Source organism: Canis aureus, chromosome 4, assembly GCF_053574225.1.
Source record: "Canis aureus isolate CA01 chromosome 4, VMU_Caureus_v.1.0, whole genome shotgun sequence".
NCBI classification, from domain to species: domain Eukaryota; kingdom Metazoa; phylum Chordata; class Mammalia; order Carnivora; family Canidae; genus Canis; species Canis aureus.
The window spans coordinates 25,051,521-25,066,648 of NC_135614.1; the positions used below are offsets into that span (position 1 = coordinate 25,051,521).

Consider the following 15,128-nt stretch of genomic DNA (forward strand, 5'->3'; position numbering starts at 1 on the left):
TTTGACAGCTGTGGAAGGAAGAAGGGCGGATGAGATCAGACAATAGTTCAGCTTTGAGCCACCTGATGCAGCTTCAGCCACACCATAGGGAAGCTGTGGAGCTGATGACCTATCAGAATCAGCCTGCATTGGTTGTAAATGGCATGGCCTTTATACACCTCCTCCATCAGACACAGGATGTGAGCTGCCCCTTAAAAGCGTGACATCGGGTGAGGCAACTCTTTGCAGCTAAGGCAAAACTTGAAGGGGCTGATAGTTGAAGATTGTCTGCTGCAGAACTTCCAGCAGCTGGAACAAACAAGAACTTCCCTGAAGGGGGATACCTGGGTATCCCACCTCCATGTCCAACCCAAAAGGGTATCTACGTTTTGTGACTCTGATAGCTTTTGCCAAATTGCCATACCAATTTATACATCCCTCAAGAATGTTTGAGAATCCCTATTTACCCATATTCTCCCCAACAGAGTGTTAATCAAACTTCTGGATCTTTACCAATCTAAGTAGATGAAAAGTGATACCTCAGTGTAGTTTTAATTTTCCTTTCTTTTATTTGAGGGAAGATTAGCTTCTTTTTATAAGTTTAAGACCAAGTTATCATTCTTTAAATTGTCTGTTGTTGGGCAGCCCTGGTGGTGTAGCGGTTTAGCGCCACCTTCAGCCCAGGGCCTGATCCTGGAGACCCGGGAATCGAGTCCCGCATCGGGCTCCCTGCATGGAGCCTGCTTCTCCCTTTGCCTGTGTCTCTGCATCTCTCTCTCTCTCTCATGAATAAATAAATAAAATATTTTTAAAAATAAATAAATAAATAAATAAATAAATAAATAAATAAATAAATAAATAAATAAATAAATTGTCTGTTGTTATCCTTTGCATATTTTCCTATTGAGTTGACTTTTTTTTAAAGTGATATGTAGGGACTCATTGTTAGGAAACTAGCCATACTCTCACTACATACCTTTCCAATATAACCATATGGTAAAAATTGGTTAAATTAACATTTTGGGTTTAGGTGACTATGACTACGGAAACATTGTTCAGAACTGAGTCATGAGGACTACTATAATTACCTTCCTTTCTTAAACCATTGCTGTTTTTCCTAGAGTTAATAGTTGGCTCGTTTCTTACCTTTGCTTAGTTTTTTATATGACTACCACTAATCCTTATTTCAGCCTTTCAACAGATGGACCACTGTAGTTTGTGCTACCATCTCTTGCCTGAATTACTAGAATAATTGCCTCCTTAGGAAATTCATTTGCCTCATTATTATCTCCCTGTTTCCACCCTCATCTGCAGTCTTTTCTCACACAGGTAGCCAGAGGGATCCATTTAAAACATAAGCCATTCCACTCCTACAGTGGATCTCCATTTCCCTGGAAGAAACATGAGTTATTACAGTGATCTACAAGACACTACATGACATATCCCTCACCCTATACCTCTCTGACTCCTTTTCCTACTTTTGCTCTGGCATCTACCCCTCTCATATTTCTTCATCCCTTCTGGCAGTTTTCTCTGCCTGGAAAGTCCTTCTGCCAGAGAGACACATGACTAATTTCCTAATTCCCTTCGGGTCATGGTTAAAATGTCACTTAATAGTGAGGTCTATCCTCACTATCCTATTTTAAATTGTAATGTACATCCTCCTCTCCCCCACCTATAGCAATTTTAATCCTCCTTACTCAGTTCTACTTTTTCTTTTTTCATAGATACTATCACCATCTAACATAGAATTTATTTATTAAGTTTATTATCTTACTCCCTGTGCTACAATGAAAGTCCAATGAGAGGAGGGTTTATGGCTCATGGTGGTAACTAAATAAATATTTATTATGAATGAATATATTTTCTCTTAATATGTTCAAAATCATCAGAATAGCCATCATTTCTAATTTTTGTGCTTCTTGGAACCACTCCATTCCCCATTACTATCTTTTGTTTTCTTGTCTTCCTGTATAGCTGCCAACTATGAATGTGCCTTCATTTTCAATTTGGGTATTGATTTCACCTCTTTCTTATTGTAGATCCCCTAGTACCTAGACTCTTTATCTTTCTTGCTTTTCTCCCTCTTTTTATTTTTTACTTTTTCTCCCTCTTTTTAATAGTGCTTCCCTTTTCATAATTTATTCTTTTTAAGAAGGTAACCTCCTAAGAAAGTATACAAAATTTTAGGCGCTCAACTGCTGAGCCACTCAGGGGTCCAAAATTTTAGAGATTTTATATGTCTGAAATTATCTTTGGCCCAGCTGTATGCTTAATTGATAGTATTGAGGGTATAAAACTCTAGGTGAGAAATAATTTTCCAAGGTGTCTGGCTGACTCAATCAGGGGAGCTTTAGACTCTTAACCTCAGGGTTGTGAATTTAAGCCCCATGTTGGATGTAGAGATTACTTTAAAAAAAATTTTTTTTAATTTTTTAAGATTTTATTGAGAGAGAGCATGAGCAGGGGGCAGGCGCAAAAGGAGAGGGAGACAGAGAATCTCAAGCAGACTTCACACTGAGTGCAGAGCCTAATACAGGGCTCAATCTGGGATCATAACCTGAGCCAAAATCAAGAGTCAGATAATCAACTTACTAACCTACTCTTCCTTAAACCCCAGACAATCAATTTATTAACCTACCCTTCCTTACACCCCAAAAATAAAATCTTTAAAAAAAGAAAGAAAGAATTTTCCTTAAATATTTTCAAGATATTGTGCTACTGTCTTCTTGCTTCCAGTGTTGGTCTTCAGAAGTGAGATGCAATTTTAATTCTTGATCTTTTCTATTTTTCTCCTGAAAGTTCTTAGAAAAAAAAGAAAGAAAGAAAGAAAGAAAGAAAGAAAGAAAGAAAGAAAGAAAGAAAGAAAGAAAGTTAGTTCTTAGAGTCTTTTGCTAAGTACAGAGCCTGATGCAGAACTTGATCCCATGACACTGAGATCAGACCTGAGCCGAAAATCAAGAGTCAGATGCTTAACCAACTGAGCCACCAAGATTCCCCTGTTGTGGGCCTTTTTAAAATTTAATTTGCTGGCCATTCAATAGATCCTTTATCAGAGGACTTTTGTCCTTTGTATCTAAGAAAACTTCTTGATTTTTTTGTTTGATAATTTCCTTTTATTTGTTTTCTCTCTTCTCTCTAGAATTTCTTCAGATGTGGTAACTTTTTTTAAAAAAAAACCTATCAGCAGATTGGTGTCTAAATTGTTATTTGTTAGACATAATATCCACAATAGTACAGAAAAAGAAGTGAAAGAAACATCATATTCCAGGATTTAATAACTTAAAATTCTCAATCAGAAGGCAAAATTAGTAGGCTGACGCTCTCTAAGAATAGTTGAGCTAAAGGTGTCTCTAAGGCCAAATAGGAGTCATCTCCCCTTTTAAGGATCTTCAAATTTTCTAATACCTAGAATGTGCCTGGAACATTGTGGGAAATTGGTAAATATTAATGGAATAAAATGTCTTTTGCAAGTATTTGCAGTAAAATACATTTATTGGAATAGAAAATAAACACTGCACTCACACCCCAAGCAGCATTATCTCTGGAAACTCCCTAATTTTTATCCCTTAAGACACTTAAAACTAATAGGATATAATGTTTACATTTTTATTACATTTGCTTTCTGCTAACCTAGAGTCATAGTTCACAATCCCTGGGAGAAACATGGAACTATTTTACTGCAATACAAAAGTATCATTTTTGATATTTCAATGTTTCAGTATCATTTTGATATTTGATACTGATTGTCAACAACATAATATACATAAAGTTTTTCATTAAGTGCTGAATATCTTCCTTTTTTAATTTAAAGATTGTATTTATTTGAGAGAGAAAGTGCAGGGAGGGGCAGAGAGAGAAGCAGACTCTTCAGTGACTGTGGTGCCCAATGCCAAGCTCAACACTGGGCGCAATCCCAGGACCCTGAGATCATGACTCCAACCAAAGTCAGAAGCTTAACCAACTGAGCCACTCAGGCACCCCTTAAGTGCTGGATATCTTCTAAGGTACAGAACTTAAAAGTAAGCCAAAAAAAGTATAATGATACTTTTCCCCTCCAACTTTTTTTCATTTTATTGTTCTTGATGGACATCATGTAATTTTGTCCAAAGCCAAATGACTACACCTTTATTTTTTCTTTTAGGAAATCAAAAATATTCAAAGAATCCACAACTTTCTTATCACGATATAGAATGGTATGTGAAACACAAGGTAAGTGAATTTGGTCCAGTATCAGTTGGCTTTGGAGTTGCCTAGTTTGTTGTTTCCATTTATTTTTGCTTTGCACTAAAAATAAAGCACACCAAAGTTATAGTATTACTGCGAGTCCAAGGAAAATATTAATAAACTATAAACTATGATTCTTTTACTTCTTTAGTTCTTTTACATTCTGTTTCTACTTCTGACTTTGTGAAACAGCACATAGAAACAAGTCATTAAAAAAAAAAAAAAAGAAACAAGTCTTTAGTATCTCATAACTACCATTAACAGCTAAAAACAAGTGGAAAAGTAGAATTTGAATTATGAATTGCTTTTATCATAAAATTCACAAATAGTTTTAGAAGGAAAGCTCTTCTGTACATAATTACACCATCCCCTAACTACAGAATAGCACCTAACATAGTGGATAGATGTAATTTCTAAGACCAGAAACATAGGAGAAATCCTGATTGCTCATTAAGACCCTAAAACTAGGGACCCCTGAGTGGGTCAGTGGTTGAGTATCTGCCTTTGGTTGGGTCGTGATCCTGGGGTACTGGGATTGAGTCCCACATTAGGCTCACTGTGGGGAGCCTGCTTGTCCCTCTGCCTATGTCTCTACCTCTCTCTCTGTGTCTCTTATGAATGAATAAATCACATCTTTAAAAAAAAAAAAAAAAACTAAAACTAACTTACCTGTAAATTTGCATTAATACTAGTTTGTTGTTGTTGTTTTTATTCATGAGAGACACACACACAGAGAAAGAGGCAGAGACACAGGCAGAGAGATAAGCAGGCTCCGTGCAGGGAGCCCGACGTGGGACTCGATCCCGGGACTCCAGGATCACGCCTTGGGCTGAAGGCAGGCGCTAAACCGCTGAGCCACCCAGGGATCCCCAATACTAGTTTTTAAATTGAAGTATGTAATCTAATTGTAAGCCACCTACTAAATATACAGTTTTTCAAAAATGTATCTATACTTGCTATAAACAGCTATAAGTTTAATCTAATGGGCAAAATTCTTCTGTAAATGTATCAGTTTGAATCTGTGGAGAAAAAGACACCAAGATTGGATGTCCAAGGGATTTATTGGAGGGAGTGCTTACAAAAGAGAAAGGACAAAGGAGTAGGAGTAGACAGGGAGAGTGATACAGGTCTAACACCTGTGACAGGTAAGAAGAAAGGGAGGATTGAGTGGGAAGAGCCTCAGACTGTAGAGCAGTTCTGAGAAAATCTTACCCAGGCCAATGAGAAGTTCCTGAGCTACAGTTGCCAATTATAGGAATCCTGCTTTGTGTAGCAATAGATTGGTCTTCTACCCTGCTTTGCTCAGTCATTGACTGGTAGAAGCTTAGGGGAAACAAGGCCAGGCATGAATTGGGATTCATGAGTCTGGCTCCCGGCTCAGCAAGGGGCCTGCTTCTCCCTCTCCCTCTGCCTGTCACTCTCTCTGCTTGTGCTTTCTCTTTCTCTCTGTCAAATAAATAAATAAAATCTAAGAAAAAAAAAAAAAAGAATTGGGCAAACAACCCTTTATATGGCTGTTTAAAATTTTGGATCATGTTCAAAAAAAATTTTTAAATAAAATTTTGGGCCCTCTTAATTTCTAAACAATTGTGGTATTGATATTTGTGAACAAATAGTGAATCATGGAGAATATTTTATTGATTAGAACCCAACAGGCCAGGTTTTATTGGAAACAGTTTTGTCTGATTAATAGGTATTTATTTTTTTCTCTATGCTGCTAATATGTAATTCTTTTAAATCAGAAAATTAAATTTGGGGCACCTTGATGGCTCAGTTTGTTAAGTATCGAACTCTTGATTTCGGCTCAAGTCATGATCTCAGGGTTGTAAGATTGGGCTCCATGCTGTACATGGAATCTGTTTAAGATTCTCTATCCCTATCCCTCTACCCCTCCCCTACCTCTCCCTCTCTAAAAAAAAAAAAAAAAAAAAAAAAAGGAAAAGAAAATTAAGTTTGCCCTACACAAGTAGATTGTATTTGGGAGAAGGGAAATAACTAACCGTGCCATACTTTTGTAGGAGTCACATCCTTTTGTATTTTCATTGCTAATTCTCTTTAATAGGTCTATGTATTAAAATTATTGAATTCCCTCAAGCCACTTTCTTTAACTCTCTGAGTGTCAGTTCCTCAACTATTAATTATGTTATTTGTTATTATAACATGCAAATTAATTAGGAATATTATTTATTATAACAAAGTTTCAAAAAACCTATGAAGACTAATTGTTAATGCCAGTTAAGTGCCTGAAATTTTTTGGCTCAAAAAAAATAAGCTATAATAGTTTTATTTTTAAATATTTTAATTACCCTTTCCACATGTTTTTGTGCGGTCTGCATAAGTGGCAGAAATAAACTTACAGGAAGATAAAAGCCACATGTTTTATTTAGCAATATAAAATATTTTCTTCAGGCATGTGGGTGGTTCAGTCAGTCAGTTAAGTATCTGCCTTCGGAGCAGGTCATGATCAAGCCCAGCATGGGGTTTCCCCCCACTTATCAGGGAGTCTGCTTGAGATCCTCTCTCTCCCTCTGCCCTTCCCCCTGCTTATGTTCTCTCTCTCTCTCTCTCTAAAATAAATAAATGAGTTAAAATGAATGAATGAGTAAATAAATTACATTAAAAAATGGAAGAAGAGGAACTGTAATAGACTAAAGATTTAAGAGATATGTCAACCAAATACAATGTGTTGCCTTGTTTGAATCCTGATTTGAAGAAACAGACTGAAAGATTTGAGAAAATTTGAACATGGATGAGAGATAAATAATATTAAGGAATTATTAATTTGTTAGGTATGATAATGGCATTGTGGCTATATGTGTTTCATTTTTGTTTTGTTTTATTTTTAGTCTTTATCTGTTAAAGAGATGAGATCTGAAATATATCAGTTTAATGTGAAAAAATGGGAAATTTTCATATTTTTTCCATACAGAAAAAAGATAAAATTAGATCCCTACCTCACAGCATACACAAAAATAAATTCCCAACTGTGTTAAAGACCTTAAAGTTAAAATCTTCATCCTGTAAAATTACTATAAGCTGCATAAAAACACAAGCCATTTCTATGTAGATACCCTAGAGAAAATTGAGTACATATGCACCAAAGCATTTTTCATTATAGCAAAAATTGAGGATGCCTGGGTGGTTCAGTACTTGAGCGTCTGCCCTTGACTCAGGGTGTGATCCCAGGATTCAGCATTGAGTCCCCCACTGGCCTCCTTGAGGGGAGCCTGCTTCTCCCTCTGCCTGTGTCTCTGCCCCCCTCTCTCTCTCTCTCTTTCTCTGTGTCTCTCATGAATAAATAAATAAAATCTTTTTAAAAAATTGGAAATAACTAAATCCAGAAGTAGAAGAATATAACCTGTATAATTTATTCATACTATGGAAATCTATATAGCACCAAATGTAACAACATAGATAAATCTCTAAAATATGTGTTAAAAATTAAATTTCAAAAGGTGATATAAATTATTATGCCAGTTACATAAGTTTAAAAACACAAATAATACTAGGTTGTTGACAGATATATATAAGGTAAAAGTATAAAAAACAAACATGCATACTGTAACTGAACCAAGATGAGTTCACTCCTTGGTAAGTCAGAAACCGCACCAGGTTGAGTTGTCATACAAAGAAAACTTTTATTTGCGGCAAATATGAAGCTGTGACTCCTGAAGAAAGCGTCAATGGGTAACTTTTTTTTTAAGGTTTTATTTATTTATTCATGAAAGACATAGAGAGAGAGATAGAGACATAGGCAGAGGGAGAAACAGGGTCCCCGTAAGGAGCCTGATGCAGGACTCAATCCCAGGACCCCGGAATAATGAACCGAGGCAGGTGTTCAACCACTGTGCCCCGTGAATGCGTAACTTTTGTTTAGGATTAGGATTAATATTTAAATAAGGAAGCCTTGTCCTGATAGGCATAAAGTCATGCATGCACCTTAAGGAAACATGCCTATACATACATTGCATGTTTTGTAAATGAGGCTGATGCTCCTCCTTGGGTGGAGAGTTTAGTAACATAATGAGATAAAGGCAATTGCCAGTCATTCCAGGGGTCACTCCATCATCCATCTGCACAGGCGTGAGTCAGGGGTTTAGCTCAACCAGTCTGGGTGTTCTGTGTCAACTGGAGGTCATGTCAGGGCGGTCGCCATCACCTGATGGTTGGCTTCAGGTTTCATTTGCCTGAGTTACGAGGTAAGCCGGAAAGAAGAGCTTAAGGAAAAATTTAAGAGAAAGGTTAGTGAGTATATGCTTGTGGCTGATACAAAGGTAGTACTTAAAACTTATCCAGAGCTTTTTGTTTATTTGAAAAAAAACTGAAGCAAATAAAGTAAAATCTGCATAGTGAATATATGGGTGTCTATTGTATCATTTTCTGTATGTGTGATATATTTCATAATGTAGAAAAAGTAACAAGAAATGCCTGAAATAAAAATGAAAAATGAACACAAACTTGAATATTTTGCCATAAATACTTAGTAAGATGACTCTGAGATATGATCCAGAATAATAAAGGGTCTAGAATAATTCTTATGGAATGGGGCTTCCCATCCCCACCCCCATCTTTTCCAGGATAGCATCTCAATCCAAATGACTTCGGATTCATGGGGATGGGTCCAATATTGGTATCATCATATATCATTATGCATTCCTCTCAATTCAGTAGAATTAGCAATTGCTCACCATGTGCAAAATGCTGTGCTAGGGTTCCAATCTCTTCAAAACTTAATTTCTTTCTAAGCTAAATATTAACAAGTATTAACTAGAAGGTGACCTAAATGCGTGTCAATCTCACTCAACAAACATAGATGCACAAGAAAGCATAAGCTAATTTTTCTTTTTAAATAAGGTCATTGCCCAATTCTGAAAGCTAGTAGTAAATTGAGAGTCATTGTCTTTAGGTGCCCCTCCCATAGGACCTCAGTAGCTACCTTGATAAGGCACCCTTTATTGACAGCCTTCCTTTTCCTATCTTATTTCTCCACTTCCCTGCCCTTCCAAATAAACTACTTGGATTTGAATCTTCTTAGGCATACTTATAGGGGAACCCAAATGAAGACAATTTAGCAGTAGGGCATCCTTACCTCAGCACAACCTCTTTGTTCATAAACATAAAAGTGGTTTAATAATGATGGACTAAAACTACTGTACTTTGTAGCATAGTGAACTTAACTTCATTCTGCATAGTTGTTTACTCTAAAATGAGATTGATTTCACTTCCTTTACCAGTAATTAATTGTACTGAAATTTTGTTGTCATGTTTTCAAGAATATACACAGTGTAAATACTTATAAGTACACATAACAACAAGATGTTACAGTAATGACTTGTGAGTCAGAGGTAGTCATGGAACCATGATACACTTTATAGGTGTGTTCTACTTCCCTGGGCTTGAACTTCCATCCAGATGCTTGGGAAATCTATTTATTAGACAGTTAGGATGCTAGTCAGATTAAATCAGAAGGAAGTTTCATAAAAATAAAAGAAATAACAAACATTAGGTTCTCTGGGACCTTCTATTTAGAGGGTTCTCCTTCCAATTCAACAAGTGATGTGGCTCTTCCTCATCACCCTGTTTTATTTTTCCAGCCTGGTTTCTCAATTTAAAGGATTTTGAATTCCCAGGCGTCCCTAGATATGTTAATTATATTAGATATATTGATATATATCATTACAGCTTCTCTCAATTCAATAGAAAATTACTGAATGTTAACTATGTATAAAATATTGTGGGGCACCCGGATGGTTCAGTGGTTGAGCATCTGTCTTTGGCTCAAGGTATGATCCCAGGGTCGAGGATCAAGTCCCACATCAGGCTCCCCACAAGGAGCCTTCTTCTCCCTCTGCTTATGTCTCTGCCACTCTCTGTGTCTCTCATGAATAAAGAAATAAAATCCTTTAAAAAAAATATTGTGCTAGGATTCCAGCCTCTTCAAAACTTAATTTCTTTTTAAGCTAAAGCATTTATTTATTTATTTATTTATTTATTTATTTATTTATTTTGATTTTATTTCTTTATTCATGAGAGACACACAGAGAGAAGCAGAGGGAAAAGAAGGCTCTTCAAAGGAAGCCTGTTCCAGGACTCAATCCCAGGACCATGGGATTATGACCTGAGACAAAGGCGGCACTCAACCACTGAGCCACCCAGGTGTCCCCTAAACTAGAGCATTTAATAAGCAATGTTAACTATATGCAGGTAGAGACTCCTATTCTTGAATGGTCTTATCTCCATTAGGGCAATAAGTATTTCTCTTCCAAGTGACTATTACTATTTGACCAAAGGCTGGCAAATCACCTCCTGTTGTCTCCCTGCTTTCTACCTTTATTGTGTAGGTAGAAAGACTCTACTTATTTTAGTTTCTCAGTGAGGAGTAATGAACACAACTCCACAGCCTAGGTAAGGGTTTCTTCTCAGTAGCAATTAAAGTACAGTCATATCCCTGGGAAACCGCTTTTCTGTCTCCTGAATCAGTTTAGGGATGGAGAATTGGAGCTCAAAATAATTGTTCTAGCTAAGTGGTATTTTTAAAATAGTACTATGCCATGTTTTAATTTTTTAATTATACAAGTAATGTATGCACAAGACTAAACATTTTTAAACGGTATTGCAAGGTATAAAATAAAAATAAAGATATTTCCATCTCTTGACTTTTCAACTACCAACATCTATTGATTGCTAATTATGAAAGATAACAAAATTTAGCACTCTTAAATTGTTTCTCACTTTATCTACTCTTCCCCTCAGTTTTTGTTGTTTTCTTCTAGTAATTATTTTTAGAATCTTAAATATATGCTTAGGTCTTTCTTTCTTAATCTATCAATTGTGGTTTGCTAAATTTTAAATTTCACCAGTCTAAAGTATTGTAGGATTGTTACCAACTATAGAACAAGACAGGTGCGCTATCTAGTGCATTTAAAACACAGCCAATAATTCTCGGGGTGGCTGAGTGGCTCAGTTGGTTAAGCATTGTGCTCTTGACTTCAGATCATAATCTCAGGATTGTGGAACGGAGCTGAGCCCCGTGTAGGGCTCCGTGTTCACCACCAAGTCTGCTTGTCACTTTCCCTCCCCTTCTGCCCCTCCCCTTGCTCACATGTGTGTGCACACTTGTGCTCTCTCTCATAAATTAATTAATTAATTAATTAATTACAGCCAATAGTTCTTATAGTTAAGAATTGTTAGCATTCTTTAATTAATAGAACATTTAATATCAAACTAATCAAAAATCTTAAAATTAGGTTTATAAGTTTCTAAATTTTAAGAAAACTTAATATAGTACAAGCTCAGACTATGTTATAAACTCAGACTATGCTAAAACTCAGACTATGAAATATGAAATCTAATTTTCTGTATCTTTAAGAATTCACTTCTATTAGAGGAGCTAGAATTATGGTAATCCAGCTAGATTTTGAGTCCCTCTTTATCATAAATAGTTTTTATTATATTTTCAAAATAAGAAGTTACAGTAATAGCATCAACAACTTTAATTATGAAGAGTAAACAGTCCAGCTTGTCCCATGTCAGGGTGGCATTTGCTGAGCTCTTTGTCATATGCTAACCATAAAAAGTTCCAATTTAGATCCTATGAGACAACGTCTAATTTTAGATCAAGCAATAGAAATACAAAGTGATTGTACAAGAAGGGTTCCCAATCATGTCATGTTCTTTTAGCTAAAGGACCAAAAACGAACAAACAAACAAAAAAACTCTTTTATGAGAGTTAGGGAAGCAAGATTTGACCTAATGATAATTAAAACCCTGAACTTTCTAAAAAGACAAAATTGTACAATGGATATATTATGTGCTGCAAATTATTACATTTTTGCAATAAGTCAAAAAAATGTCAGAGTGCCTAGGTAGCTCAGTCATTTGGGCATCCAGCTCTTGGTTGTGGCCAGGTCATGATCTCCAGGTCATGAGATCAAGCTCCACATAGAGTTCCATGCTCAGTGGACAGTCTGAGATTCTGCCCCTTTCCTTCTTCCTTCTCCCTCTTTCACTCTCCCTCCCCAGCTGCCCTTCTCCCTGTGCTCTCCTTCTCTAAAATAAATAAATAAAATCTTTTTAAAAAAAGTCCTCAGTAAGATCAGATAAAAGGAGATAAGAAAACGTGGATATGATTAATCCTTAGGCAATATTTAGCATACTGATTAAATTAGAAACAAAATTCTAGAAAGAAAATACTTTTAACTAGTATGAATACTTAAACAGTAACTTTAAGTTCTTATTTTGCTCAGAATTGTATTTAGAAGGAAGTCCTAATACTATATCCTGAAAACTTTAGATCTTGTGTGGTTCTCTATAAAAACATATATTGCAATATAAGCATCAACATGCCATCAACTGTTAGTTTTCTAAAAATAAAGTTCGATCTTATCCTGCAAAGATTTTATATAGTAGTATTAACTGGAGGCCAAAGAACCCACCCAAATCCTGTTGAGAATGTTTGTAGGCAGTATCCCAAAGTAAAGGCACTCTGAGCTGACATTTAAAGAACTACTTTATTATCTCAGCTAGTTTTAACCTCTCTGAGCCTTGGTAACCTCATCTGATAATAGGGATAACATTATGTGTTATCCTTACTTCCCTGGGAAATTTTGAGGATCAGGATGAGATAATGTATCTGAAAATCTATAAAATACTGCACAAGTATTTTATTACCTCAATAAATATTCATGGAGAACCGATATAAGAATTGTATGTTAAGTAATATGAAAGCAGAAGAAAGGAAATGGATCTTGCCCTCAAGAAGAAGGAGACACCCTGCAACAAAAATAACAAACAGCTAGGAGGAAGGAGAAGGAGAAAGGTAGTAGAGGAAGAGGGATAGGAGGAAATGGAGGAAGAAGGAGGAAGAAACATTGACCAACATATTTTATCTTTTTGCTCAGAGCTGTAATACTTGATTGTGTCTTTTGGCCTTTGATATAGAAGTCCACAAAGAGGACCTAACTTTTTAATTTTCTTGCCTGCGGTTTCATAGTAATCAAAGTTAATATTTAAACAGAGCTAAATATATAAATTATCTCATTTAATCTTCACAAAACCCTTCAAGTATTATCAATCTTCTTTTACAGATGAGGGAATCAAAGCTCAGCAAGATTAAAGTTATTGGACCCAAGTCCCATACCCAATGAATGACCAACCAAGATCACTGCTCCAGGTCTAATGCTTTGAATTTCCATTTACTAAAGCAATTGCTTCTGACATCTCTTGGCCTTCCAGAAAAATATTATTCCTATTTTCTACCTTAAAATGAACAGTTGTATAATAACCAAAACTACCTTGAGAAAGAACAACAAAACTGGATGCATTAAACCCCCTGATTTCAAACTATACTACAAAGCTATAGTAATCTAAACAATATGGTATTGGCATAAAAACAGACACATAGCTCAATGGAGTAGAATAGAGAACTCAGAAATAAACCAAGACATACATGGTCAATTAATTTATGACAAAGGAGCCAAGAATACACACTGGGGAAAGGACAGTCTCTTCAATAAATGGTGTTGGAGGGCTGCCTGGGTGGCTCAGTTGGTTAAGCATCTGCCTTCAGCTCTGGTCATGATCCCGGGGTCCTGGGATTGAGTCCACATCAGGTTTCCCTGCACAGCAGGTAGTCTGCTTCTCTCTTTTCCCTCACTCCTCCCCATGTTCATGCTCTCTCTCTCTCTCTCTCTCTCTCACGCTTATTCTCCCTCACAAATAAATAAATAAAATCTTTAAAAAAATGTTTTTGGAAAAACTGGACCACTATCTCATACTATACACAAAAAGTAATGCAAAATAGATTAAAGACTTGAATATATAACCAAAATCCTTGGGATACTTGGGTGGTTTAACAGTTGAGCATCTGCCTTTGGCTCGTGGCCTAATCCCAGGGTCGGGAGATCGAGTCCCACATTGGGCTCCCTGCGAGCAGCCTGCTTCTCCCTCTGACTATGTCTCTGCCTCTTTCTGTGTGTGTCTCTCATGAATTAAAAAAAAAAAAAAAAAACTCTAAAACTCCTAGAAGAAAACATAAGCAGTGAGCTCCTTGACGTCAGTCTTGGAAATGATTTTTTGGATTTGGCACAAAAGCAAAGGCAACAAAAGCAAAAACAAACAAGTGGGATGACCACTAAAATGTTTCTGTGCAACAAAGGAAATTATCAACAAAATGAAAAGACAACCTACTGAATGAGAGGAAATACTTGCAAATTGTGTATCTAGTAAGGAATTACAATCTAAAAAAAAAAAGGAATTACAATCTAAAGTATAGAAGAAAAAAAAAGAAGAAAAAAAAACAAAACAAAAGTATAGAAGAACTCATAAAGCTCAATAGCAAAAAAAAAAAAAATCTTATTAAAAAATGTGCAGAGGATCTGAATAGATATTTTTCCAAAGAAGATATTCAAATGGCCAATGGGTACATAAAAAGGTGCTCAACATCACTCATCATCAGGAAAATGCAAATCAAAACCACAATGAGCTATCACCTCACACCTATTAGAATGCTATTATCAAAAAGACAAGAAATAACTAGTGTTGGTGAGGATGTGGAGAAAAGGGAACTCTCATGCACTGTTGGTGTAAATGTAAATTGGTGCAGCCAATTATGGAAAACAGTTTGGTGGTTCCTCAAAAAATTAAAAATAGAATTACCATATGATCCAGCACTTCCACATCTGGGTATTTTCTAAAGAAACCAAAAATACTAACTCAAAAAAATAGATGCACCTTCACTTTTATCACAGCATTATTTCAAATAGCCAAGACATGGAAACAACCTAAGTATCCACTGATGGAAGAATGGATAAAGAAGATGTGGTATGGAATATTACTCAGTCATAAAAAGGAATGAAATCTTGCCTTTTGTGACAACATGGATAGACCCTGAGGGCATTATACTAAATGAAATAAATCTGACA

General features: G+C 36.0%; 1 long non-coding RNA gene across 2 annotated transcripts in view; it reads right to left on the minus strand.

The window, feature by feature from the left end:
• LOC144311833 (uncharacterized) overlaps window positions 1-15,128 on the minus strand; it is a 46,589-nt gene continuing 31,461 nt past the window's right edge. The window contains exons 3-4 of one of the 2 annotated variants that reach the window (XR_013377335.1): window positions 8,171-8,423; window positions 1-288 (exon numbers count right to left, since the gene is read on the minus strand). This is a non-coding gene — a long non-coding RNA (uncharacterized LOC144311833). Of the gene's footprint in view, window positions 289-7,871; window positions 8,424-15,128 lie in introns of those variants that run through there. The other variant, XR_013377334.1, reaches the window with a different exon arrangement.